Below are 26,300 nucleotides of genomic sequence, written 5' to 3'. Positions count from 1 at the left end.
CTGCCGCCTAAACGCCTCCGCCCTATTCTTTGGCTTTCTCAAGGACACAGAAGGTAAGTGGAAAGTAATAGTGGGCTCTTTTTCAGGAGCCTTGAAAAAAAAGACACGGCTTTGGTCAGTGGTAAGCCTACAAACTGCTTCTGGCCAGACTTTTTTACTGTGTAAAGGAAATAGTGACAGGCCTCTCTCGCTCTCTCTTTATACACATCTCTCCCTCCCTTCTTTTGCTCACTTGTCGTCAGGAAAACTAACCAGGGTCTTTATGACTTTTAACAAACATTAATCCCTTCTACATCTTAGCTTGCTCATTCAGTTTAATAATGTATTTTTTCCAAATCTGCGTGGCTGAATATGCGGATATTCGAGTATTTTTTTCCGGCATTGTAAAAACTTTCTGGCTCTCATTTATTTTGAGGCTGTTTACGTCTGCTTTACTGTGACTTTTTTTTAGCTTCTGAATGGTTTCACGTTCACATTTCTTCTGCCTCACACTTTTGTCTTGATCTTTTATTCCAGCACCTTCAAAACCTGACCTATTCAGACATGCTTTTAATCAACAGTAGCAGCTTTAAAGTAAGACGGTTTATTTTTCTCTCAATTTAATCATTTTCGCAGCGCGTATAGCTGCAAAAGGGTCAAATCTGCCATTCTTGATTTTCTTTTTTTTTTTTTTATAAATGTCTCCGCTACCTCTTTAGACTGTTCTCTTGTAGGACTGAGACAACTGCCGTGATTTGTTGCTTCAGTGACATCTCATTCTTTTTTCTGGTTGACTGTCTGTACCTGTCATCATTGTCGAGCTATTTATGACTGGTCATCAGTGTTTGTGATACATACCTCAGATTTCTAGTGCACTACAAAGTACAACTGTACAATGTCAACAGATGGATGTAACAGAGGTACATTGGTACAGATATGTTTTGTCCAAGGCACATTTGAATCTTTGTATTTAATTGATTAAAATTAAGATAATAATGTCAATGTCTCTTATATAGAAGTGCCTGCATGTTTTTGTGATACTGGATGGATGTAGCAAACTTTTCTACTTCTGTGCAGATTCTCTAATTCAACCTACTGTATTTAAAGGTACATTGAAAAAGTTGATGAACATCATCTGAGACGTTCTTTGTGTCTTCGTTCATGAAATGTTAAGTTGCGCAGCCAAAGTCTGAGTCATTCTCGGCTGATAAGTAAGGGGATCCTTTGGTATGTTTGCTGCACTTTTCCATGGAACTTTAATTTGGACCATTAGTTATTATTATGTCACATGTATTGTAAGGCACATGAGAATCCAAACTGTGAAAGGCCCCCTCCCTCTGCCCCTCCTCTTTCACTCTCTATCTTTGTGTCTCTCTACCGTCTTGTCTCTCAGCCTCAGTGTCTCAGTCTTATCTTACCCTCTTTCTCTGTCAGATACTTTCAGAGCATCTCTCTTGTCCTCACGGTCCGAGGTTGGCAGATCTCCCAGGTCTTGGGCTTGCGAGGTCAGGGGGGGAAAAAAAAAGAATGCAGCTCAGCTTGCTGACGTGTCTGATGTGTCAAATACCTCTAGGAAGTCTGCTGCAAACGGAGCTCGGCGACGGGTTTTCTCATATCTGGCCACTTTATCCCTGCGTGGGACCATTTGACCCCTCACCAGGTTTAGCTGCTGACAGCTTTAGTTGTGCTCAAGTCGTGTCTCTGATTACTGCTGCGGCTCGTGCTAGCTGATGATACTGTGCTTTATATTTAGATTGGTATGTTGATTGAAAATGTTCTACTTTATACATCTTTCTGATGTGCGTGCATGTGCACGTTTCATCAGGACACAGGCTGTTAGTGTTAGCAGCCTTGAAGAGGCTGAAATAAGTCTATAGTGAGGCCTATGAATGACATTTCCTTTTCAAACTTAGGGTGGATGTTTTAATGAAATACAATATAGACCACGGTGCAAACACCATGTTATATGTGTCTCTTGCTCTCGGATATCGGGTAAAACAGACATACTGTTAGTTGCAGGATTGACAGGGGGTTTTAAGATCTGATATTGTTTGTATTGGTAACACATCTCAAATTGCTTCTGCTTACTCCCATAAGCAAATTGCTTATGCTTCTCTTTCTTAAAAGCTGCGATAATTGATATTTTGGCAGCACAACATGCAGTAAACACTATCTTATAATTTTGGAGCGTTATGTTATAAAGTTTATGTCAGTGATTTGGAGTTTTTGTCCATGTCCAGTATTCATTCTCTTTAAGCTCTGTGTTTGTTCTCTACTCAAACTACCTGTCCCGTTAGCTGCTTAATGCTACACTATGTTCACTAGCTAGTTGCTATTTTTTTGTTTTGTTTTTTACCTCTTCAAGGTGGTTATATTCTCACCAGTGTTTCATCATTTGTTATTTTTTCGGTTTGTCAGCAAGATTATACAAAAACTGCTGGACAGATTTCAATGAAACTTGGACGGAGGATGTGTCTCGTCCCAGAATAGACCTCGTTAACTTTTGGTGTGAATACGGATAAAGGGACGGGACAGGATTTTTATATATAAATCGACCTGAATAAGCTGGAATCAAACACACTGACAGGAATTAAGATTCATTATAAAAAACATATAGAATTAGACAATCTATGTAGAGGCATAGGTATTAAACTGAAAGTTAGATAACCAGTTCAAATTTTCTTTGAGTACATTAACTATTGCCATCAGCAGCATGAAGTCAGACATCCTTTTTTTCTCCGGCTATCCATTTCTCATGTGGCCAATCTCTATGAGAGAGGTTGAAAGTGAAAGAGCACTTGTTATCACATAAAGAAAGTCCAGGTGTCATAAGACATGCTGTAAGAGGGAGTAAGAAACAAAGAAAAAACAGGCATTCCTGAGAGTTTAGAGGGTGTCTGAAGAGAAAAGAAGGCTGCAAAGACAATTTGAGGACCCGAGCAGAAAATACAAAGGAGGAGAAAAGAGATATAAAACCACGTAACTGCTAAACCATTCAGTGGAGGAGGGACGCACAGGTCAAAACTTTTCCACCGGTCATTTTATTTCTCTGTAAGGTTTATTTGTCTTCTTTCCTTTTCTCTTTTACTTTTTATTCTTCTACTTCCAGTATAAGCTCCTCTCAGTTTCGGTCTCTTTGCGGTTGTCATCTTTTATCTCTCTGCCTCCCTCTCCTTCCCTCCCCCCCCCCCCCCCCCCTCTCTCTCTCTCTTCCTATCTTCTTTTTACATTTCCTTCAGTAGGACAAGCTGTCTTCTACTCAGCAGGGCAGTAAAGAGACGTCAGCGTCTCCCTTTGCCCTCGTTTAAAGTCTTGTCATCTTCTGACTTTGTTAAATGCCTCAGCATGCAGCCCGGTGCTGGCTGCCTCGCCATGCTGATGTCATGTACCTGATTGTAATGTCATTCATAGCTGGGTTTCAAAGTAGGAATATGAAGTCATCGGCTTGTTAGGATCTGCCTGGTCTGATTTTGTTCAGCAAAAGTTCATAATACATTGCCTTTTGTTGTGGTCCTTTCAGGTCCTATTGGCGGCAGCAAGAAAATAAGGACTGCATAAGAGAAAACACAAAAACTTGTCAATTACAAAACAAAGCAAGCTTATACTGTACAAAGAAGAAAACATTATTATAGAAGCTGAACATGTTGTCAAAATAAAGCCATTTGGGGCTATACATACATCTTCTAATCAGTTGTGTCCTTCACTTGAGAGCTCAAACCTCCAGGCTTCCATTCCCAACACATCCTCATCCCTTCTCATCTCGATTGCTTAGGGGAGTTCATCAGCTCTGTGACCCGAGATGCTGCTCTGACTTCCTGGCTCCTCTCCAGCCGTCTGGATGGCATCACAGTTGCGCTTATCTCTCGTCTGGCTCCGACCATGCACACATGTCCTCCCACACGACTCTGTGTGTGTGTGTGTGTGTGTGTGTGTGTGTGTGGACACATACGGAGTGGAGTTTGCCAAATTCATCAGTGATTGTGGAAATTCCTTTGCCAGATTTTCAATCAGGGGGGCACGTTTATGTGAAATGTTTCCACACATCGACAAATAGTTCTTGAACTAATAGATCACAACTATTTATTTTTTTTACAGAAAGTATGCTAATACATTTTTAGTTATTTAATTTGCAGCTTAGTACAGTCATTCTCGGGTACTGGGTCACGACCCACTCATAGTAGATATAAAATAGATTTCACCTTTTATTTCAAATATTATATCTGCAGTACATCTTTGAGCCACGTGAGGAGAGCTTTTTGGTATTATCAGACACACAGACAGGGTGCAGCTCCGGTGGGTCAAAGGGGGAAAAAAAAAAACAGAACGCATCAAAAATGTGCAGTGTCTGGTGCAGATCTTTTTAAAATTAGATATATAATGCTTTAAGAATGGGAAAACATGCATTTTATGAGTCCCTTCACTGGGAAATTAAAGAAAGAAGAAGACAAAGAAGACAAAATGGCTGGTTGACCTATTCAAAATAATATATGGTGATGTGGAAATGGCATGAAAATTAGTCAGGAATGTTAATTTATGCATACACTCGCTCCTCTTGTGATTAAAAGGCCTATTGTGAATTGGGTTGCAATGGTTTGTCATTTTGAAAAAGTTGGTCAGCAGAAAAAAGTTTGGAAAACACTGGCTTAGTTCACGACAATTACAAGTCTGATGGTTTTGTGGATTGTGATTTGAAACTATGATTTAAAACGCAGAAATGATGCTTACTGGTGCATTTAAAGGGTACAGACTCAATCAGAACTACACTGTAAATGTGAAAGATGGTGGCAGTTGAGGATCTGTGCACACATAGTGTGTGTATCTGCTTTCTATCCTCCAGATAAATCCTAGACAGACATGTCTTTGCCTCTCAATTGCTTAATCCATCAGCAGGCAAATCAACACCCATGCTAGACTGGCTTCAGTTTAGAGACTACTGCGCGAATCAACAGGACAAAGGAGGTTTTGAATTATACACATTTTTACTGCGGAGACGGGCAGCTGTTGGTGGGTACAGGCCTCGATACAAAAACATTAAAAAGACTGCAGGCCTACAGCAAAAGTGATGGATTTTATAGAGGGTGGAAACAATAAAAGGCGAGCAGTTCTGGGAGAGTCTTTGGTGTAAATCATAAAAGGCCGGGCACATCTGACATGGATAATCATATAATGATGTTCAACCCAGCCCTCCAGCATGAGATGGGTCGGGTTTATAACAAGTTTATTCCTGTTAATCTTGTGCGAAGTGTCAGATTTACTGACTTTGAGATGATCGAATTCAGATGAGTAAAGAATGTAGCCATTTTAGGTTGTTTCTGTTGTGTGAAGTTTGGTTCAGTCACCATGAGATGAATCTGGAGAAGGTCAGGTTCACACACACACACACACACGGATTTGTGATGACCATATGCATTAATATTAATCAAATGCGGACTGACACACACTCATGTGTATTAACAAACTGTTTAATAATCAGAATGGGTGTTTCCCCGATAAGTCACAGCTGTCTGTTCAATGACTCATCAGTCCCGATAGCAGCCAGCGGAGGCATTTGGTTTGTGTGCATTTGTGTCTGTGCCAGAGTGTGCATGTAGTGTATTTGGTTAGTTTTTCACAGCCATATTTGATATGATTTGTTGGCCTCACTTCTCTGATCCCGCTGCAGCGGCCGTATATCTTTAGCTTTATGGCCGTCTGTCCGCGTGCCATAGTTTGGTGGTTGAGCTTGTGTTGTGGGCCCCGTGACGTGTCTTGTAATCATTAAGGCGCATCCCAGTGAAATGCAGACTGGGTGTATGTGGCCACATCTTGACCACACGCACGCACACAGACACACAGACACGCATACTCACACACACACGTAAAAGGTATGTGTATGAAAAAAGCATACACATGCAAGTTTTTAATCATACACATATATACATTCAGCCATATAGAACTACAGTGAACACACACACACACACACGCACACACACACACATTCGCTCTCAGCTCTGGTGGCCTGTGGGGCTTTTGTAGTGCTGAGAGGCCACAAACGACAGCTTTGTGTTCTGGGAGGCTGGGAAAGTTGGACTGCAACACACACACACACACACACACTTTGTCAGTGTCAAAACCGGTGCACAGTTCTGCTCAGCTCAATAGGTGGATTCATTAGAGCCTCCTCATGACACTAGAGGAGAAAATGGACTTGCAGTAAAGGGAGGACGAGGAGATGGGAGTGTTACGGCTCAGCACTCTGCTGCTGAAGTCTGACGTGACCTGACAGTGTTCAGGGCAGCCTTGAAGGAAAAATGCACCCTCAAATACTTATTTTTTTTAACGTTATGTTGTGTCCTGCTCTGCATTCCCAGTTAAGCACAGGTGGCATTAATTCAATCAGTGTAGACTATGTAATATTTATTTGTATTGTGGGTATGATGTGTTTCCTCTTCCCTTGACCTTACCTGACTAGGTTTTTGGCAAAACTTTTAAAGAGACAGTTCACCACGAAAATCAAAAGTACCTTTTACCTATACTGCCATTTATCTATCTAGATATTTTTTGGTGCGAGTTGCTGAGTTTTGGAGATATCAGACAGAGAAATGGCCGCCTTCTCTTCAATATAATGGAACTAGATGGCACACCAAAAGTATACATTTGATATACTCAACAGCGATGTCCCTTTATACAAATCCTGACCTTCTTACTCAAGATAACTCACTGACTTTGTTGTGAGAAGTTTCACACCTGCAGATATGTGTGCATAGACTCATGAACTCATGCCATCTAGTTCCATTATGTCCGAGAGATGGCAGGCCGCTATCTCTAAAACTCGGCAACATCAACCATAATGCTCTTGATGGATAAATAGCTCTACAGGTAAGTGGAAAAATATGTGTTTCTCATTTTGGAGTGGACTATCCCTTTAACTTGTAAGAGGCAAACACAGCCTCAGGATCTCTCTCTAGACGTGTTATAGGGAATTTCATGACTAGCCTCATTACAGCTGTCATAAAATTGCACCATGAAAACATCATTCTGCTTCATTTTACTAGCTGCACATCCAAAGAAAACTCCAAATTTAGAGGTTACTGACAGCCACCATTACACATCATTATTCACAATGGAGCCATACAATGATTCACAAATATTTACACTCTTCAGTCATTGTGTCCCGGTGCATAAAAAACACTCTTCTTTCCAATAGCTCATCTCTAATTAATTTCATTTGCTCTGCGGGAGAGACTTTTTTTCAGCATTTTTTGAAGGAGGTTGTTTTTATCTAATATTATCATTACTGAGTCTGGCAACCGGCTATGGAAATGTGCTGCGGAGTGGAGTGTCATAAGTAACGATGCTTGGCAGTGAGCTGTGTTTGTCTGGATCTTTTCCGTGCAGTCTCCAGTGGAGCCAGGCAGACTTAAAACCCTGGCCTCCTGTTGACAAGGGACTCTCATAGCCCGAACCCCCTCTCGGATACTGGTGAGATTTACTTCATGTCTTAACAGCCCCCTCCGGGCTACGCTGGGAGATAAGGTTGAATTTTTAAATGTTTACGACCTGTTGTAGGTAGATGACTTTGCTAAACCTGACATCATTCTTATGAAGCTACTGAGAGGAGTGCTTTTACTCTGCAAAGGAAAGAAAAGTAATGTGTTCAACCGATGTGGGGTCAGTTTTAAGCAACAGGCCTTCATTCTTATATTAAGAATTTAATTATTAAATTGTTAGATTACCTCTGCAAACATGTTCTAAGTTTAAGTCCCTGTCACAGTGTGCATTTTTTGCCATAATGAGCACCTCCTGACCCTGTGGCAGACATGGACTCATTAGCTGAAACACCATGTTTACCTCTGTCACATGGTGTTACAGTCAGCATGGTGAATTAAAAAGAAACCCCCTCCTCCCAATTCAAATAGGCCAAGAGTCTCCACACCCCACGCTGTGATGGGAGGCCGCCTTAGGACTCGAGTCGACCGAATTCTGTGAATAAACAAGGACAAATACATCTGGATGATTAACAAAGCCGAGAGCTTGGGGCCGTTTTGTCAAGTTTAGTTATTATAAGATATGACATGTGTCCATGAATTATTTCTTAAATGTCATATTTTGTCAACATCTAGAGCTGACTGAGTTAAATCAATAATAATGTATGAATAATAGATATGTACAGTTCCAGGCTATTGTCAGCCCATGCTCCGTGTTTATAAACAGGTCCTTTATTACCTTCTGAGTTAACTGAACATTTTGACGTCATGTGGCTCGTACTTCTTTACATCAACGACAGTCGGTCACTGTGCTAGTCCCTCCTGCACCAGCTTCACTGTTGCTGGATGAGGGCCAACAGGCTGCTGCAGGTGAATCCTGGCTCTTCCTCTGGATTTTCACAGAGGATTTGAGCTCACGTCAGCAGTTGTGTTGCTTCTCTGTTGTCTTGTGTTTGCAGGGAGTAGAAAGGGTTTGTTCATTCTGCATGCGCAGAGGTGGAATCTGGGCAGAGACTACAATTTTTCTTTAACCACTCAATCGATTTCTGGGTACATCTTGTTCTTTTCCAAAAGAATATTTTCTGACACATGAAAAAACTACTTTTGAATGGTTGTATCAATTTTGTTTATGCAGCAGTTCTGTGGGTATGGCTTTTTTCTACCACCCCAGGCTTTGTATTTAGATGTTTTATCTTAGGGAAAGCTACATATTTTTCACATTTCACAACAGTGGAAAGAATAAGATGCATGTTTTGTGGCTCTAGATTTAGCAAGAGCCAAATTAAAAAGTGTGCGTTCACACAGAGATGCCGCACAGCAGCTGAAACAATGACTCTCCATTAGGGCTGCAACTAAAGATGATTTTTTTCATTGTTACCTTCTTTATCAATTCTTTAACTAGTTGTTTGGGTTATAAAATGTCGATGGGTTGTCCTCAAATGTCTCGTTTTGCCCTCAACTTGAAGATATTTAGTTTACTGTTATAGAGGAATAACATTTTAGAAACTGGGATTAGAGAATTTGACTTTTTTTTTTAGGAAATTACTCAGACCAACTGATCGAAATCAAAGTAGTTGGCGTGTAGTTTAATAGTTAACAACTACTTGAATATCCATCGATCCTTGCGGCTCTACTCCCCACGCAACCTTGTATTTTTACCCTGAACCAGACAAAACTGGCATAATGCCGCCCCACGGTATCATCTTAGATAGCATGATGGTGTTACAGAAGCGGGATGGGCATGACGTGTAACACTACAGCTTATGTTCTATCCTCCCATCTTAAACAATGCCCCTCATTCCATGTTCCCATCTTTTATTAAGAACGGTGGGGTTGAATATCAATACCCCATTCCCGCTTTGAACAGGCTGTGTTAAAGCCGCGAGTTGCAAACAGCAGCATGATGATACACTGTACACGTGAACACGCAGTTGTTGAGTCTTCAGTGCTGATTTGAGCAATATTATGTCAGGATCCATGAGTTGTTTGTACACTGACAGACAAGCACTTCACAAATTGGTGATTTATAGGGTATGATTGTTACTATGGTGTGCTCGGATCACATGTACACACACAGGTGGAGATTTACAACTTTAAACTGACTTCAGAGCTCATCCTGCTCTACTTAAACTGTATAATTTCCTACATATGAGTGCTTATTAGCGTAGAGTGTGCACATACCGTCTGCCTTTTGCAAAGTGCACTGCTCCATCTTTCTCCTTTTTTCCTTAAAGGAAGTATTGTAGAAAGTTACAACTAGCAATCCCACTCATAAATAATCTAGACGTGCATCTCTTTTTATCCCATGGAGACTGCAGGGCCCCTGAACATTTCACTCAAATATGTGCTAATGTTAGACCAGGCGTCCAGAGCTAGCTCTGCTGCGGGAGGCCAGAGGGCGAGGTTTATTCTGGGACAGGTATGCACCATCTGAGAGAGCAGGAGGGACACCGTGAGAGAGGATGTGGTGCTGGTCCTTGTGTTTGATGTGAGACAATGCGGGACTATGCAGGTTTGAGTTTTTTTTCTGCAAACAGGAGCCGTTCACTGTCAACTACAACACGCAGGGTGCCGTTTATTCCAGTACAGCTTTAACACAACGCAACTGAATAGTTTCCAGTGTGGGAGATTCACTGCTCGCAGCCCTGACGAGGGATTGATCCTCTTGTCATAGACATAGTTTGACAAACATAAAACCACACTCACCGCATAGACAAGCAGAGTAAAAAGGGAATCCCTGCCACTTAGAGATTGACAGCTGGGTATACAGTAGCTCAGCCAGAGTGTGTCTCCCCATAATCCCCCCTCTCTTAGCTTGAATAATTGATTCTGAATTGATTTAGGCTCAGCTGGCTCACTTGCCTCTTCTGCCGGCCTTGGACAGAAGCATGTATTTTTACTTCCTATAATTATTGTCTGCCTTGTTTCTGTGCTAGTCAGCAGTAAAGCCAGGCTTTTACCCTCTAAATGGAAGCGCCTCGGAGGAAGCACCAATTAAAAATTCATTTGAGAATTGTTTGTTGCTCCTACTCACCATAAATAACACACACCATCAATTTGCCCTCACATGAGGGAAATTAAATGTCTTCTGATGCCCATTTTAATTGTTTTAAATAGCCTTTGGAAAAAAAACTTTTCTCAACAACACTCTCCTTACAATCAGTTGAAAAAAAACCCTAATGAAACAGTATCGTTGAAAGCCTGTAATGTGATGGGTGGGTTTTGTTTTCCTCTGCTGAGAGTGCCCATGCGTTATGCAGGAATGTTTGTTAGGGATCATGGAGTGAAGAAATGTGAAGATGCCTCCACAGCTGACCTTTGCACGGACAGCTGAGTCAGTATGAAGTCAGTAAGTGAGCCTTTCACATGCTAATTTAATTTCATTCCCCTGGCCTCTTTTATGTTGCCCCAGTTAGCAAATTGACAAAGTTTGACAACACTAAAACAAATTAACTCAATCTGCTCAACATTATTGGAGGGAATATAGTCCCCACAACGTCCACCATTGGACTGATTTATAGTTGCACGTAGGCTGAACGCAGAATTGACACTGGAACCTGCAAAACTGACCTACGCCATAGTTAGCATTTACACACAGGCGCTGGGTTGCTGGCAGTGGTGAGCGGATGGCCAGTAGTCTTTTTCTCTTTAAACACACTGTCCCACTCGGCTTGCAGCTGATTCTCTGTGCTAGGTAGTGTACTGCAGGGGAGAGCTACCTCTCTACGCACACCAAGCTGAAATTACTTGGTTTTGGCAAGCTGGCATTTGCCACCGGGCAGCTTGTGGAGGGGCAGCTTGGTCTTTGAGCATTCAGCCTGTCCACTCTTTCTTCCTCAAAGACACTTCGGCAGAGAATAGTTGCTCTGGAGGAGTAGTATTACCAAGAAGAGCAGCAGCCGGCCAGTCAGGAAGGACTGCAACAGCCAATGAATGTGGTGTGTTTACTGGGGAAGCTACACGTCACAGTCCCTGGTGTAGGCACTGCAGCTAAGCACCGGAGCCGCAGCGCAGACGACGGGTATAAGGCATGTACCTATGCATGCTATAGATTCAATGCAGAAGCATAATCAAGCTGTATAGATGTCCCCTTGCTATTGGCTCACAGAGTATGGATGTTAATACTAGATCTGAACAGCCTCTCTGTTTCTACAGGCGAGCTGTTTTCCCCTCTATGCTAAACTAAGCTAACTCTTGCTGACTCTCTCTTCATATTTAGCATGAGGGCATGACAGTGTAACACATTTTCTCATCTCAGCATATTTCCCAGAATGTAGAACTATTCCTTTTAAAGGATGGAGTGAGATTTGGCTAACTGATATATATCTTGCTAACACAATATTCAGTGACTTAATGTTTAATGCAAATTGCTCACATTCTAAATACCAGCACCTCCCTCCTGTCTTTGTTTTGGTCAAATTCTCCTCCAAACTCTTTTGTGTGGAGGCAGATTCCTCACATGAGGAGGTTGTTAAGCTGCTATCAGGGAAAGTGCTGGACGTCTTTTGGAGGAGTAATGGGGAGGGAGGGACCCTTTAGTAGAGCGAAAGTAGGGGAAGGTTCTCTTGTCAAACCCTGCTGAAAGAAACTGTGGGGCTTTTTTGTGCCTCGTCGAGCACTTTGGAAAATTTCGCAGCTGTGGATGGAGAGGAGAGGAGAAGTTTAAGTGAAAAGTTTGATCCCAAAGGAAAGGGGGGGGGGGAGAAGGTTTAGGAAAGGGAGAAAAGGCCTGAAAGAATATAGACGGAGAGAATATATCCAATAATCATATTTATTTCAGAAGATTTTCACTTTTTGTTTCACTCTGATCCCTTCATTTTCACTTTAGTTGTGAGCCAATGAATAAAACCTTTTCCTACAAAGAAATGGTTAACAAAAAATCTTCCCAGATCAGTGACGCACCCCGAGGGGAAAGCACCCTGTCATCTCACTCCTGTGTTTGTGTGTGTGTGAATTTAAATCAGGTTTGACCCTCCCCCTTCCCCTTTTCAACCTCCACCACCATCACTACCCTCTGAATCCACAGTTCCCCCCCTCCCTCCTCTCTGCAGGCTGGCTAGTCCTCTGCAGCTCCTGCAGCAGATAAGTTGTGTTTGTCTCTGCACAGAACCAGACACAGCAGAGCGGCTCCTGCCTCAGTCGGGAAGGAGAAAAAAAAATACTGTCGGAGGGGCGTGGAGGAAAGAGGGCAGCCGGCGCAACAGTTTTACACTGCGTTCTGCTACAATGGGAGAGGCGTGTTAGAGGGAGAGAGAGTGAGAGAGGGAGAGAGAGAGGGAGAGAGAGAGGGAGAGAGAGAGCAGTAGAGGCGGAGGACGCGCTGCAGTGCAGGTGGATCACAGTGAAGAGGAAGGTTCGGAGGCAGCACTCTAATTGGCTGTCAAGCAGGTTCGTAGTGCGGTTTCTTCACAATGCTAGCTGATTGCTGCTTGGTTTGTGCCTGTTAGTGTGTGTGTGTGTGTGTGTGTTCTGTGTCTAATATAATGGATGCTGTGTCCTCCACCATCAGGGCTGCTATCTCACTCCCAGAGATGACAGTACCAAGGGGGGGAAAAAAGACACAAAAATGTGTTAAAGTCGAGCTCGAGGGGATACGTTTCTTTTTGGTTTTATCCGTGTCTCATCATCTCATCAGTTTAGGCTTAGTCAGAAACTTTAAGCTGTGAGGAGAACGGAAGACTCTCTGCTTCATGCTAAATGAAATAGCAGAGGACCTCTTCCCTTCCCTCCTTTCAGACGGGCTCTTTTTACTTTGGAGAAGAATAGAGCCGAGAGCTGTGAATGGGCCCGAGATGGCTTTTCTGAGGAGAGGTGCCGCCCTCTCAAGTGTCAGCATGCTCAGTGGGTTGGCGGCGGCAAGGGGGGGGGGGGGTTAGGTGCATGTGCTTGTGGTTTATAGAAGGGGCTGGGGGTTATGCATCGATGATTGATGAGATCTCACCTGTGTTCCTCTACTTGTTTTAAATATTTTAAAAGTTTAGTATTTAATGTTTCTTCATGTCTTGTGGCTCTTTACCGCCCGAGGGAAAGGCAGAGTGATACAGTCAAGTGCTTCAGTCGGTTTCGTCTTTTCAAAGGTGTCTGTTTACAGTGACTGAGCAGCGATAACGAACTGTCAGGAGCTGCGTGTTTCTATTTCTGACTCTTGTTTTCTTGGGTGTTCCTATGAAAGGCCCCTTTTCATGCTTGGATAACGGACTGAGTGATGGGAAAGTCCGTGGTTTGGTTGCTCTATGCTCATGTTGTTATTTGTGTCCCCAGCCCTGAATTTGTTCTTGCTGGAGGTGTTCTGCATGATCGAGGCCTCAAGGTTATGGAGCACTTTGTACTTCTTCTGTGCACCATTTCAACTCCAACCGATTTAGACTTCTGCTCTGTTGTGCATTGTATCTGTCAGCGAGCTGTAATCGTCTCTTGGATTAGGCAGCGAGGTGTCAAGATCTAGGGTCAAGTTGAATCTTGTTTGTGCTTGTTTTTGAGGTTCAACCTACAATCTTTCTGCTTAAAGACCACCCTGCTATTCAGTGAAATGAACCTGTGCACTGAGTTGTAATAAGCTCCAAAATGACAGTGTCTCCATATAGAATCCATATAGAATCAACACTTGGGGTCTTTCTCTTCAGAAACAGTGTTTTTTGTGGTGTTTGTGTTGTCCCGCTCCCTGTCATCTGTTCCCTCTGACAAGCACAGCTGAAATATTTTCCCAGCTGCTGGCAAATGAAATCTGACTCGCTGTCAAGTTTGTCTCCTCAGTGCCGAAATAATGAAGTCTGATGGATTCACACCAGTGACACCTGCGTCCACAGTGCTGCCCCCTGAAGGCAGTGAGCTCCTCACATGTTGTGCACACACTTTGCTCCTGGGTTTCTTCATCCCTCTTTCTGTTTTTGTCACCAAGTTGCACATTACATACGATCAGAAATCCTTTTGAGAATGTTACAGATGAGAGCAGTCCAAGATTAGGATAACACAACGCTTAAAGAATCCCACAACTTTTGGTTGTATGAGGATGTCGGTTCTTGTTGGATTCGACTCTGCAGAGGACAAGTATAATCTACATTCACATCCTGCTTCCATGGCACTTGCTGCCATGGCGATGGCCTCGGTCCTCAAATGAATCCTGAAACGTTTGATCAAATATTTGTCGAGTGTTCTTGTGCCGAGAAGTAATAGAATAGGAACCTTGCATCAGGCTTCGTTTGGTCTTCATCTTTTGGCCATTCTCCGAGGCTTTCTCATTGTTTCAGGAATGACTTTGTGTGCCAGGCCCTTCAAGAAAATATTGCTGCTTGAGACAGAATGATTTGGAGTCACTCTGGCCTTGATATCCTCTCCCGAGGCATTCATGTATCCATATGAATTCAACACCACACGCCTGCTCTCGGGTCAAGGCTTTGAGATATATCTTTGTGGTAAATTAAGACAGATTTCTCACTGTTACATGTGACTTATTGCACTTCAACCTTGGACATGTGGTTCAATAATGTTTATAAGGAAGCCAGAAGGGATAACTTCTTCCCTCATGCTGAGTCTGCGATGGTGAAGTATTGTCCTGTTGTCTCAATCAACCCCGTTGACCCGAGCCCCTCTCCAGTCCCTCTCCTTATGTTTCCACTTTAGGAGGAATGATAGACCATTTATGTGTATGTGTGTGCACATGTGTGTGATTGAATGACGTGTGTTTTACAAAGAGACAGGAAGGGGTTGTCTTATCGTTCAAGAAATGGGTGTTACTCTTCTTTCTAACTTGTGTTGTAAATCACTGGTTTATGTAATGGGGCTGTGTGTGTGTGTGTGTGTGTGTGTGTGTGTGTGTGTGTGTGTGTGTGTGTGTGTGTGTGTGTTAAATAGCTTGGCTAGCCTGCCTGCGATTATGTCATACAGCATGGTCTCCAGCTGTCCGAGTCTGCCGCTTTTAATTTAGTTTTCACTAAAGTCATCCCCGACCACAACGTGTGTGTCTGTGTAAACTGTATATATTTGTTAGTTTTCAATGTTTGTATAAAAGTGCACTCTCGATAAACTCTGTGGAGTGTCACCTGTTGGCCCCGCAGAGCGAAGAAATCATTGCTGTCAGATTCTGGCCACTTTTTTTTTCTGGTTCTTTTTGATGATTGTGATTTGGGTCTGATTGAACGCTGCAGTCCAGCTCTAAGTTAAACCAAATGTCTTTGGGCTGGGTCCCACTGAAGGGCTTAGATGTGAGCTTTGACAAAAGACTGCACACATTTCAGCTTGAATGCAGGTGCACACGCAGGAGCCATTTTTTACCAGTGAGGGTCATTTTATTTAGTAAACACTGAGGCCTTTTTAAATTTCGATTTTTCGTGGATGAAGCTAACTGATCCTCAATTTCCTCCAGACTTAAATTCATATCTACTGGTTTGTTGATGCAGGTTATTTGACTCATTGTTGTCTCTCTCCCACAGACTCAGACTGACTCAGTTTAAACACGCTGAGTCGCACTGAGATGGACCATCTCTGGAGGTTGGGTCAAAGCGCGCCTGACTGCCTCCGAGCAGGTTGCGATGGGTTTTGTCATCATTCAGGGACAAATCGTAGCTTCCCCTTCGTCTTCGTCTTCATCTTCTGGATCGATTTATGCCATTTTTCAACAACTACTTCTGGTTACGCAGAGTCAAACTGCACCACGCTGATTTGCTTTTCCATCACCAGTTTTACTGTGCCTGGTTGAGCTGAGCTGTGCCCGAGATAGACCTGCTCCAGAGTAGGGCCAAGCCATGGCCGCCTTGCCTCCAAGCGGACCTAGGTGACAACTCACGACTGCAGAATGAGAGGGACTCTCAGGATGTTTGAAGCTTCTGACTGAATCTTACAAGATTCACTTAGTAAAGCCAAGCTAGCAAGGTTATGGAAAGGAGCTTTTGGAAATGTCTAAAAAAAAAAAAGAGGAATTGTTGCTGAGTGGTTGAACTGTTGTTGCTGTACTCACAGTGTGTCTTGTACTTCCTCTGGATGATAAAATCAGATCAGTGGCTTAATGTCTCGGTTTGTTCTTGCACCTCTCTTTGCCCAGCAGTGGTTTGACCCTTCTGGCCTCAGCCTCCCAGTCGGCCTTGACCGCACCGAGTTAAATGCTTGTAGGGTGAAACCAATAACGCTCCGACACTTTATATAGACTGCTCTGGCCAGGTCGGAGTTCATGGGAAAGCTTTGCTGAACCTGTCTTCACCCAGTGGCAGGACCTGCTGACATGTTTCCCTCATGACTTGTCTCTAAAATGAGAAGAAGAGAGAAAATGATAGCACCTGTTAAGCTTATTGTAGGTGCTCAATGAACTATTAATGTATTTTCTGGTCTGGCAAATGTTATTGTGACTGTATGCTGCAGGACACCATGAGTAAAAGTTTCCATCAAATGAAATATTGGGCAATATTCATCAGAAACAGAGATGACTCAGGCCTCTGGGACACGACACAGCAGGATGATCAAGATATCACCCCCGCAGTCATGACCCATCTTTACTTTCCATTATCAGTCAAATTAAAGTTCCTTTTGGACTCTTGTGATTCACTCTGGTTTATCCCCATCTGTAAATATCACTCCATTAATTTAATGTGCCTGGTCATAAGACCTAAAGTTTTACTACTTTCATCTGAGCCGGATGAACATTTTTATCTGCCTGTTGTTTGCATTCGGATAAGATTTCAGTTTCTGCTCAGTCTACCTTTCTTCAAGGACAGACTGGTGCTGAGTCACCGGGACCATCATGTGTCTTACACCAGTTCAGCAGTTTGAAGGGAGGATTTTCAGGGTTTTTGTTTAGCATCAGCTTTTTATTAGTAGTAGTCAGGAATGCTGAGGCAAGCTAGTCCAGGCAGAAAACCACCACTTCGCATCAAACCGAAGACTTTTTTTTGTTTTTTTCGGTAGCTGTGGTTCGTGGGAAAACAATTTGAAAGGTGTTTTATGAGTTTTTTATTGTAATGTTTAATGCCACGTTAACTTTAACTATAATTGCTAACAAATGCAAGGTAATAGGTGCTAATTTCTCAATTCCCCGGGATGAGTCTTGAACAGGAGAGCCTTTCTGACACCCTGCATTCTACTTTCTACTTTCGTTCTACTGCAAGGAGTAAAAAAGGAAAGTGAGAATTTCAAAGAAAATGAAGAACTTGTTTTGACAAATTGTTGGTTTGTTCCAGATGTGAGATTTGTCTGCAGGCATTTTCACCTCCGTGTAATGTGATGTGTGCGAGGTTGAGGGATAGTAGGAGGAGGAGTGGAGCTCACTGGATGGAGGATTTACTCGTCCTGGCCTTGTTGCTTTCTGCGGAGCTTAGATTCTTACCAAACCAACCAGCACAAACACATCTGAACAAACTTGCAGTACATCCCCGGGGATACACTGCAAAACCATACAGAACCTTGTTTATTAAAGTCCAAAAACAATGACTTCATCGTTCAGTGGGAAGCTTTTCTGTCCTTGGCAAATATTGACTCTGGGGGTGAGGAGGCTGGGCACACAGCCGCCCAATTTCCCCTTAAATATCTTTGTCTTCCTTTCTTTCTTTTTTCTCTCTCTCTCTTCCCTCCCTTCGTCCTCCTTAACCAAAACCTGGAAATCATTTATGAAGTCAGGATGGGGTTTCTTTCATCCAGAAGTGGATATTTGAGTCGGGCCCAGTGAGGAGGGACTCCAGTTTGACGCCCCACACCTCCCATCAAGGGAATTGCGTCAGAGTGAATCTGAAGATCTCACTGCTGGAACCAGCTGTGGTTTGATGTTTGGCTGTAACCAAACCTCATTACTAAAGCACAGACTACAGTCACAGTTTTGCAAATCACCAAGTGCAAACAGGTGCTCAGCCGAACGTCAGGAGTATTGTCATAGAGCTCGAGATACTGTCCGGCCTGTCTTTGGAACAAACTGGCACAGTTCACTTTTCTCCTAATAGGCTGTAATGCATTGTATTACCTGGTTAACTAAAGTTAGTCAAGTGAATCTAAAGTGTGAAAATGCAAGTTCAGGAAGTTTTGAGAGGCAGAATGACTTTATTGACTTTGCAGTTTTCCTTTAAAGGCTTCAAACAAACTATATGTTGTTTCTGAAGCAGAATCAAACGCTCATGTTCAGTTTTGCTGATGAAAATCTATCTGACATGGCTCAGATGGAAATGTTTACTCATGACGTAATATTTAAGTTTAAGTTTTATTCATGTTATGTTTAGTCAGGTTTGCGGACATAATTCATAATTTGAAAATTGTTGGACGCATCTAACTATATATAATTCCAACAAAGCCGTAGTTTTCAGACATTTTATTGCAGAAGTGTTACCTCTTGTACCTCTAAACTAGGGAAAGCCAAGTTTCTGCCTCACTTATTGGTATGTAGTAAATGCTGGTTGCACAATGTAATGGATATAGAATCATGAAAACCATCTGCATTTACATTAGTCACCTATAAACCTGGCTATTGCTATACAATTTTGTCTGCCACTGGGCACGCGGTCACTCAGAAAAGGTAGGGTAAACTGGAAATCCATTTTGTAGACCAAACGATTGAATAGTGTCACATTTTGTCTGGTGTTGTGTGACTCTTGAGAAAAACTGAAACAATCCAGTTGTCTTTGCAAAGGCAGTGCCAACAATAATGCCACTTGGAAACTCGGAAAAGGTTATCTGTTGCTTTAAGTCATTCAAAGTACTCTCCAAAGGGAAAGAAAAGGTAACTTTGTTGCTTGAGTTCCAACCTCTATCCAATTTCTGTTTGATGTGAATCCCTTTAATCCTGAATTTGTGCCTCAGCTGTAAGAATTAGATTCCTTTCCTCTTGTTTCTTACATTTGTTACAAAAGCTGGACTGTAGGTTGAAGATGACTTATTTCTACAGCGATTGTTCTTTCTCCTATTCTGGTCTGCCTAATCAGATTTATTGTCAAATATACTATTTTAATGCACTTTTTTTTCTGTACTGTGATCTGTACCTTGACTCCTTCACTAGTACTAGTACTAGTACTAGTAGTTATTCGATATTATTGATTTATCACGATATTTTCCGTCATATGCAATGTTTCTCACAATATTTAATACTGCAAGCTGAGCTGTCGTGGCGGTGGAGTCAATGAGTGTTGATATTTGCAGAGGTGGAGGCAGGTATCTTTGATGTAGCGGCAAGCATGGCGCGCTTTCGCATACAGACATGGACACCAGCTTTAAACCTCAATATTTGAGGTTTAAAGCGGGAGAAAGGGGCTAGCCAAGGAACATGAATGAGACCACATGTCGTTTTTGCCATGAGACAGTAATATTGTCTGTTGTGATATTTGGGTGGGGTGATATTGTGATGTAAAATGTTGGATATTGCCCAAGCCTGCTGTAGATTTACACATTTAGAATTGACTTTTAGAGCAGACAAATCACCTCATTATATTGCGACATAAAGGATTTCAAGCGTGGAGGAGTTCTATTGGTTCACTGCCGACGACTGCCTGCCTGCTAATCAGTGTGGGCTTGAAGTTGGAGAACACGGCCCAGATTCCTCATACATGAGAGAGGATGGGGTCTAAAGAGGGAAACGAGGGGAGAAACTAAATCTGCAAGTGCGTGAGCCTCCTGAGTTTATGCAAGGCAGAGAGATGTATCAATTTCATGGTTCAGGGGTTGCAACCCTGAGGATGAAACGAGTAGAGGAGCAGATTGAGAAGTTGGCTGGGAGGTCGCATGAGCCACACCAACAGAAAAAGACCAGTTTGGGATACATAGAAAAGGGCAATCGAGTGGGGAGTAGGTGGGAGGAGATGTTATTAATCTCTGTTGTTTTCCCCCTCATATTGTCATTTCCTCTGCAGCTGGTCCCGGGTTGAGAGGGAAAGAAAAACACAACTGAGGAGATCAGAAATCTAAACAGTGGTCCTGCCAGTGGGCTGGGTGTTCCCCACCGCTGACACATCTGTAATAAAACACATTGTCTGATTTCGTAATGTGCTGCTAATGAAGGTGAAGAGAAGGCCAGGCAGGAGGAAAATGCACACATGTAATGCAGTCCTTATGTTGAACAACATTTGTGTAGTGAGCCATGGATTCATAAAGGTACAAACTGATTTTAATGGACAAGATGTACAAATTATCTTTTGATACACATTAATTACAAATCATGCTAAAAGTAGGTGGGTCAGGAATTAGATCACCATAGCTCAGGACTATTCAATTCTAAAGTATTTCAAACATAAACTGGTTCCTCCTTTGTTTCTCAGTGTGTCTCAACATTGAGTGTGACAACAGTAATTCCACAGATTTATAGCCCTGGCTTTGCCCTCGACGGAGAACTCCATCAACCCCTCGCCTGCTCTGCTGTCAGGTCACAGGAGTTTGACCTGACAGTCTGTGGGGTCATGGCCCCATTAAAACAGGTTACATTCTCAACAAGGCTATTCCCACCTAAGAGTGAGCCTCTTGTGGACCTCAATCACTGCAGACTGGAGTTCTCTCCCTCTCTTTCTCTCCGTCATACAAACACTCATGAACAATCATGTGTGCACTCATATAGACCAGAGATAATCCAGCAGAGTCACAGGGTTTTTTTTTTTATGGTTGTGATGCCTGCAGCATGTCAAACTGTGACCAGAGAGCCTGTTGCTTCAGAATAGAAACATTTAACTGTTTTTTCATTGTAAATCTTTTATTATGAAGTTTGGTTATCACAATTCTCCAAATCCACAATTTGATTTTTTCCGCTTAACATTTCTCATTTCAGCACTCGTGACTGTGCTTTTGTTCGACTTGCATTTGGATATGTAAAAGTCAACAGATGATTGGTTGTATGCCCTGAAAATTATCACCAACATTTTCAAATTCTTATTTCAACTTAGAATGGCACTGAGCATAGCGCCTTCACAAAGGCCCAAACATTTATGAGGTCTATTGGGCCAAGACCCATCCACCATCCTAGTTTTGTGGAAATCTGTTCTGTATTTTATGTGTTATTCTGCCAACAACCAACCAACCAACAAATGGACAAGAGTGAACACTTAACCTGCTTGGTGGAAGTAAAGATATAGGGGTATTTTATGATAATAGCATTAGTTTCTCTGGCTATTTGAAGGTCAGGGTTAGAACGTTTGAATTCAGCAAGGCCAAGGAGTTCAACAAACAATACTACCCTTTCTGAGATTGTGAAAGTCAGATAGTAAAGCAGTGTTTGGGCCTCAAGTTATCGATCTCCATTCTTCACACGAGTACCGTCATTTTTCATGTGTACACCTGAATTCCACACCATCTGATCAGCTGTAAACACTTTTACCTTAAGATGTGGTCATACATACTTGTTACAAGAAAATTGAACCCCATATCAACATCTTTTACAGCCATTACATCTATGATATCAGCCTTGGTAAGGGAAATGAGAAAGTACTTGAAAGTGAGAGCACTGATTTAGGATTGAGGCAAGACCCCAAACCACAGATGCTTCCATACACAGGACCTACAGATGTTGAGCATCTGGAGGGTTTTATAGGTACCACTTTCTCTGTAGTTTCCTGCCTGCCCTCAAGTCTTGAGACAGTCACTCTACTGCAGTGCCACAGCTCAGCTGAGGACAGAGACAGTCATGGTCTGGCCCAGCTTCCAATCATGACCACAATATCATGGGTCAGTGCAGTTATTCCATCTACAAGGCTGCACTGATCACTGCTCGACATCCAACTGTGTGTATCACACATTCTGTACCAAGCCATGGTGCATTTAAGGTCCCACTGTACGGCTGATCATCTAGATGCAGCTGTGTGTGTGTGTGTGTGTGTGTGTGTGTGTGTGTGTGTGTGTGTGTGCGCGTGCGCATGTGTGTGTGTTTGTGAAAGAGGGATAGAAGTAGTCTGCATCTTACAGTAGATATGGCACATTTTCAACTATTCTTATTCACTAAATTGCAGCAGAGACATGACCTTGTTTGTTTTCCAGTTAGGTTTTATTTACTATTTCTAGCTCACAGATTTGTCTACATGAATTCTCGTCTGGCAAACCTCTGGCCTTTTTAAAGCTGCTCAGTTCTTCAAAGTGTCAGGCTCACAAAGCTCGTCATCAGAGCTGGCTCATCCAGAGTCCATCGTTTCCCTCACACTGCCTGGGGTTTGGCAGGTAAAGAGGCCGAAGTTATGGAAGTCATTAAAATTCCTTGGGAACATGTGGACGTTTGTTATTTTTCTGCCGAGGCCGGGAGGGTGGAGAGCTGCCAGGATGCTGCACTGTCCCTCTCTCAGCAAGTAGGACAGTGGGCAGAGTGTGAGAGAGGAAGAGGACCTGATTGTGGACAAGGGAGATGAAAGACATATGAGGCAAGAGGGGAGGGACGAGTGAAGCAGAGGACAGACCGGCGGAGGGACCAAGGGAGAGCGGAAGTGGTTGATAGCGGGAAATGGAGGATGGAAGGATGAATGGAGAGTAATAGAGAGGAGGGGGAGAGGCAGACACCCTCTACTGGATACCGAATAAAGGGCCGGACAAACGGACATTGAGGTTTCATTGAGCCGTACAGGAAGTGGATTAGAGACGGATGGATTCACGCACAGGCTGGGAGGAGAGAGAAAGGGATTCAGAGAAGGACACATATAAAAAAGCTACAAGTGCTCTGTTCTTCCAGCTTTTCTAATTTGATTTATATTGTTGGGGAAGAAAATCTAGTGGAAGCCCATCTGATAAAAGGAGCAGAGAAAGTCATTCAAAGGAAGTCAGCCTTGATAAAAAAAAAGAGTTTGAGACCTGTTAGGAAGTGCGTCCGCCAATACTGCTAACTCTCACAAAGGCCGCTTCAGTGAACAGGATAATTGCAATTTCAGCCATATTTCATGCAAAATATTATGGGGCCAGAAATAGTTTAGACAGGAGTAAGGTTGGGTTGGTAGACGATGGCTGACAGTCATTGAGAACTGAGTGATGAACCATTGTAGCGTCGTGGTTTAAAAGCCCCCCCTCATTTTGCCTTTGCACGATGATTCACCATGGACACAACCCAAATCTTGCTAAAGGCCCTGACTTTAAGCGATGGGGTCTGACATGAACACACAAAGTTTTGGTCATATCACTTGAAAAGTGTCCCATTGTAGCACTCAAATCAGCAACATTTAAATTATAATGATGATGACATTGTCTATCAAATCTAATCATACCATAGGCACACCGACCTGAAGGAGCAGATTAACTACATTTACTTGCATAGAATGTTTTTTGTTAAATTTTAGCTGTTGCTTGTTCACTCACAATCCTTTAGTTTTATATAGAAATGCTGAAATTAGACATCAGGGAATACTGACAGAAGCAGCCAATCAGACCACCGGATCATTTCCCCCTTGCACATCCCAGGCTGGTCATTACTCACCACTATTCTCTGGTAAATCCATCCAGCACTGTCTGCTGTTAATAAGAGACCTCAGATGGTGTCTCATTTTCTGTGACGAGTTAGTTCTTCCATGTGCAATACACAGCCATGCTTTACATCGCCCACCCACTAGCCATAAATCTTCCATGCCTTCATTTTAAATGTGGAAAGATCCCTTCATGCACGTCTTTAGACACCAGATCTAACAACGGCCTGCTGCGATCTGGGCGTTTTTTCTGATTGGTTAAGCAGAGCAGGAGGACTTGAAAGGAATATTGGTGCAAAATGTTACCGTGGGGGGAACTGATACCATTATACTTCTGTGTATGTGTGAGTGTGTGTGGGAGACAAAAGCAGACATGACAGGTCTTCCTGTTCCATCAGACACCTTGTAAACCGAGTCAAGCCACCGCCGCAACTTGAAAGAACTTCTGCTTTTTCTCGTCCATTGATGGTATTCAGTCTACCATCTGATCTGGGAGAAGCTTGATTGTAGGAAAAACCTTCAGTGAGGCCAGCGGCTGTGTTGTGCTATTCATCTTTGCTCTATTTCTTATCTAATAACCAATGATAATGGATGAGGAGATTGTAAAGACACCATGGGAGGACGGGGTGATGGATGAGGATTGTGCAGTCAGCTCAGGAGGATAAAGAGGGAGAGTTGTGGAATTTCTTGGTGCATAGCTGCTGTACTGCCTCGTGTTTCTGATAAATGTATCAAAGTGATTTTTCTCGCTGCTCATACTCCCCTCATCGCAGGCCAGTAGACAGAAATTTCTGCAACAGGCCTTCGGTAAGGTCACAAATTTTTTTTACTCTCCATTTCCCTGTGTCTGATCATGCTAATTGAAACTGACATTGTTATGTGAACCCTGGGGGTGATCCTAGCTTTTACCTGCCTCGCGGACAAATCGCTGGCTAATTAAGATGTAACTTGAGAACTGTTCCCTCCAAGAAGGCTGTGGCCTTTGACATAGATCCCAGGGCGTGGATGACATGTCTGTGATGCCAGTTTGAATCATTATGTGGCATGTCTCCAAAGTGACATGACATCAGTACCTTGGGTCGGACGCATTCCTTTATACCATGTGTTTGGAAACAAAAGCGAGATCTTGTAAATTGAAGTTGCTGCTCAACGATTGCTGACATTTCCTTCTGGTTTCATGACTATCTTGGAAAAGTTTCCACTCCAGTGTTCATCAAAGATCAGCTTTGCCTGGGTCTTCCACTGATCAGAACGGTTATGGTTAGGGGGTTCAGTCCCCAGTTCCCCTGTCTGCACATTCTTTGACAGGATATTGAACCCAAAATTACTCCTGATGAACGTTCCATCAGTGCGTGTATGTGAACGTGTGAAGTGTTGCAAAGCACTTTGAGTAGTTGGTAAAAAAGCACTGTATCAATGCAAGTCCTTTAACCCAAACTGTTGGCAACATCATCCCATCATGCAGAAGTTACCTAATTAAAACTATCAAACACAGCATCAGTCAGAACTTTAATGTGCAGTCCAACAGAGAAGTCATTCCCTTGACTTGAAGAAGGTACCTAGTTGAAATCGTAAAGGCCACAACATGCTTCTCTATCAGATCGTCTGTGTCTAAAGCATCATATCCAATGGTGAAATTGCTTGGAAAAATCAGAAAGGCTTTGAAATTCTCTATGAGTCTCTCTTCTGTCATTAGTTACACAGCTACTTCTGTCATATTGTTGCATTTAATCTGGTTTAACATCATGAATGCCTTTGAGGAGACACTGTCTGAAAGTGTCTGCAAAAGATACAGAGTTCTTTGAGAGGGATCCAGCCAGGAAAGTGTGGCCATTCAGAAATGGTACAAACACTAGGCTTTTAGATGTAGTTGGACGGCACAGCATACGCCCTTGTCTTGTTGCATACTAAGGCCATAAACCGGTCGCTTGAAAGCCTTGTTTGCATGGTTGTCAATGTGTTCAGGACTGGTGCTGATGGGGACAAACCTCTGTGATACATGATGTTTCAAGGCACACAAAAATCTGATCTTTTAGATTTTGTGGGCATCTTTATACTTTCAACAGGTTACTTGTATCATTGGTGATCTACGACGTCTGCTTTTTTCTGCTGTGGAGTTCATTGTAATCCACTGAGCTTATTGATTTGAGCTGAAGTTTAGCCTTTAACAGCAAATGCTTCCTTCGCACAAAAAAGACTCCTTTACGTGAAAATATGAAATTCTCGGTTAAGTAAGCTGAATTGACACTGATGCAAAGTGACACGCTGCAGTTTCTTGTAACGGTGAGCCTGCTGGAGTTTACTTGAATTAACAGCTGAGTGATCTTTATCCGCCTTTATCCCGGCGGGAAAATGATCAGACATCTAAGCTTGAACGTTGAAAAGATAATCCATCACGCTTTATGATGCGCCATCAGTTGTGTAATCCTTCCTTTGCCTGCTTCGCTCTTGGTTGGCCTTTTTAAAAGTCTCACCGTCTACAGTGGCTTTAAGATATCTGTCATTAGATCCTTTGGTATGTTCCCAGACTGTCTCA

General features: G+C 42.8%; 1 protein-coding gene across 8 annotated transcripts in view; it reads left to right on the top strand.

The window, feature by feature from the left end:
* The window catches only part of add3a (adducin 3 (gamma) a), a 112,318-nt gene that overhangs the window by 21,465 nt on the left and 64,553 nt on the right, over window positions 1–26,300 (top strand). For 3 of the 8 annotated variants that reach the window (XM_030418688.1, XM_030418670.1, XM_030418622.1), the window contains exon 1: window positions 12,517–12,833. The exons of 3 other annotated variants lie outside the window; for them this stretch is intronic. The gene's annotated coding sequence lies outside the window, so the exon portion shown is untranslated. Of the gene's footprint in view, window positions 1–516; window positions 574–12,515; window positions 12,834–26,300 lie in introns of those variants that run through there. 2 more of the 8 variants (XM_030418647.1, XM_030418679.1) reach the window with 2 other exon arrangements.

This window comes from Sparus aurata, chromosome 1 (assembly GCF_900880675.1).
Source record: "Sparus aurata chromosome 1, fSpaAur1.1, whole genome shotgun sequence".
In the NCBI taxonomy this organism is placed as follows: Eukaryota; Metazoa; Chordata; class Actinopteri; order Spariformes; family Sparidae; genus Sparus; species Sparus aurata.
This window is presented reverse-complemented; position numbering and strand designations above follow the sequence as displayed.